At 42.2% G+C, this 2,740-nt stretch overlaps 1 protein-coding gene across 1 annotated transcript in view; it reads left to right on the forward strand.

Annotated features, from left to right (window-relative positions):
- The window catches only part of ryr2 (ryanodine receptor 2 (cardiac)), a 250,576-nt gene that overhangs the window by 122,792 nt on the left and 125,044 nt on the right, over positions 1-2,740 (forward strand). The window lies entirely within an intron of this gene.

The following is a 2,740-nucleotide window of genomic DNA, read 5'->3' on the forward strand; positions in this document are numbered from 1 at the left end:
AATAATTTTATATTTAAAGAACTTTCAGAAGTTTGAATTCTGAATATGAGCGAACTTTTCCTTTAACTCCTTCTAGCCAGTAGGTGGCAGACTTGCTCTTGCCCTCTATTATTCCATGCTGTTTTTCAGCCTATTGCCATGTCTTAGCATTAGCAACTAAAAAAGTTAGCTTAACTTTCCAGAAGGAAAGCAGAAACCTCTGTGTTCTTCTGACACTTTCTGCTTTGGTAAATCAGGAACCAACACTTAAACGATATTCACCATCATTCTGCCTATTTGGCTCTAATCTGATAAATGTGAAGGCTGGTTTATGCTCAGAAACCTTCCGCAGACACTCTGCTGCACTTCTCCTAAGTTGTATGTGAGTGCAGACAGTGTCGCAGACAGGAGGCCTCTGATTGGTCAATTCTACATCCTCTCTACACTTTTTGCATTTCCTGTTTGGTTCCTTACCGGCTTGTTTCATCTGTATGACCGCCATTGTGAGAAAGACTGGTGAAGATGGACCAGCTAGAAGAGCGAGGTGCGCGAGAACGCTGGGACCCTTTTTCCACCTGGATCCCCGCTCTTTTTGAGTTATTGACAAGTCGAAATCCAGTGCTGTCCAAAAATTCACAAATATAGGGCTCATGTCTCAAAAGTCTCAAAGCATTTTCCCCCAAGCTGCCTCACCCTCTTTAGCTGTATTTATACTGTGGAAGCATGTTTTTCCTTGGACTATTTGTTTTGTTTTTTTGAGTTTTTACAGCAGTAGTGGCTCGTTTTTTTGACAGTAGGCTGACAGGAAAGGTGGTATGAGAGAGGGAGAGAGACATGCGGGAAAGGACCACAAGTCAGATGCGAACCCAGGACGGCCGCATCGATGACTAAGGCCTCATTACATGGGTAGTCCGCACTAGCCACTGCATCACCTGCACGCCCAGCTTGGGCTATTTGTGAGCTAAAATATTTTGAGTGTGCATTTTCCCTGCATAAATGGGGGTGATTGTTTGGAAGTCTTGTACCAGTCTGTATACTGGAGTTAAGTTATGGAGTTAAGAGTGGGGATGACAGAAAGCAGTTGCCTCCCTACTCTAGACAAGGGTGAAGGGAGGGTGATGAGAGATAAGAACGAGTTCACACTACCTTCTTCATGCCATGAACAGGAGACCTGTTCTGAGTGTTTATCTGGCTAAGATTTATGTCCTTGATGAATTGAAGTGATTTTTCTTGGGAATAACCAAATGTTCAAGTGTGAGAAAGTTCTTTATGCAGGGGGAGGGTTGGTTCCCCTGAGGGGAGTGTTTGTGATTTTGTAAGGTATAAATATATGTATTGAAATGCCTCAGTGAGAGCTCTATCTCTCTGTCTGAGGATTTAAAATAAATTTGAAAAAAAAATGTCTCCTCCTCAGCTTCATAACTTCACAATACCTTCTTTGTAGCATGGTGCGAGTGTGCACTGATACTCCGAGGAGCTACTTCAGAAAAAATGAGTCACTAGTGCTGTAACATAAAAAAAACAAAAAAACAAAGATGGACCATAAGCTGAGTACAGAGAGCTGGTGAAGCGCTTTGTGGCATGGTGTGGAAACAATCATCTGATCCTGAATGTCAACAAACCAAGGAGATGATTGGAGATTTCAGAAGAAACGGGAACAAGATGAATCCTGTTAACAAACCTGTTAACCTCTGGAGATGATTTCACAGAGAAGGAAGAAGATGATGGACAACAGTAAGCCTCCTCTTCATCAGACTGTTAAAAACCAACAGAGGATCTTCAGTCAGAGGCTTTTCTAGATCTACTGTAGACAGACCTCTACAGGAGATCCTTCCTGCCTACAGCATCTACACGTGTTTAAAAAAAATAACCTATGAGTTTCTGCAACATTTAATTTCACTTTGGGATTAATAAAGTATTTTTGAACTAAATTGAATAAAGGACTTACTTTTTATGGTTATTTTCAGTTCATAAGTGTTCAGCTCTTTGTTGTTTGGGTATTTTTCAGTTGTTCAGTGCTCTATGAATGAAGCTGTTGTGGTAAAGAGAAATCCAGAAGGTTAACGTCCCTTTGACTTCTGTTCCAGCTGTCTAAGCTCCCTTCTGTCCATTTCTTCAGGTACGTTACAGCAGCTTATTTCGGACACCATGGTCCGCTGGGCTCAGGAGTCGGTCATAGAGGACCCAGAGCTGGTGAGAGCCATGTTTGTGCTTCTGCACCGACAGTACGACGGCATCGGGGGACAGGTATGGTTCAGTCCTTTCTCTTTCACCAAAACAGGAGCTACAAATAGCTTCATTAAGGAGCCGGTAAATGTTAAGAGATTAAATTAAACAGAAGTGGAATGACCAATCTATAGATTATATGGCTTGTGTTTCTGGATTTAACAGCTAAATGAGAACAGAGCTGCAGGAACCACAGAAACAGCAGTAGAGCCACAGATGTAAAGAAACATTAGTTCACATGTATTGATCAGAAAGCTTTAATTAGTGAGTGTTAATTAAGCTGCAGGCAGGTGGAAGACAAGATTCCTGAACATAATGCAGAAGGACCTGCAGATGACTGGGCCTACAATAGTAAGGTGAGGTGGAGGCTGATGTTTTGCTCTGCTGAACCCTGAGTGGAACAGGCAACAGAAGAAGAAAGATTAACTATTTCAATCATGACGCTTGATGACAACCCCAGCATTATTCTGCAATGACTGTGACGCGCGCAGGAGAGTCAGAGGCTAGTGCATCCTAAGGGCAAATTTCTATTTTT

The sequence above is a fragment of the Cyprinodon variegatus genome, unplaced genomic scaffold, assembly GCF_000732505.1.
Source record: "Cyprinodon variegatus isolate N-32 unplaced genomic scaffold, C_variegatus-1.0 Scaffold189, whole genome shotgun sequence".
Classification (NCBI taxonomy): domain Eukaryota; kingdom Metazoa; phylum Chordata; class Actinopteri; order Cyprinodontiformes; family Cyprinodontidae; genus Cyprinodon; species Cyprinodon variegatus.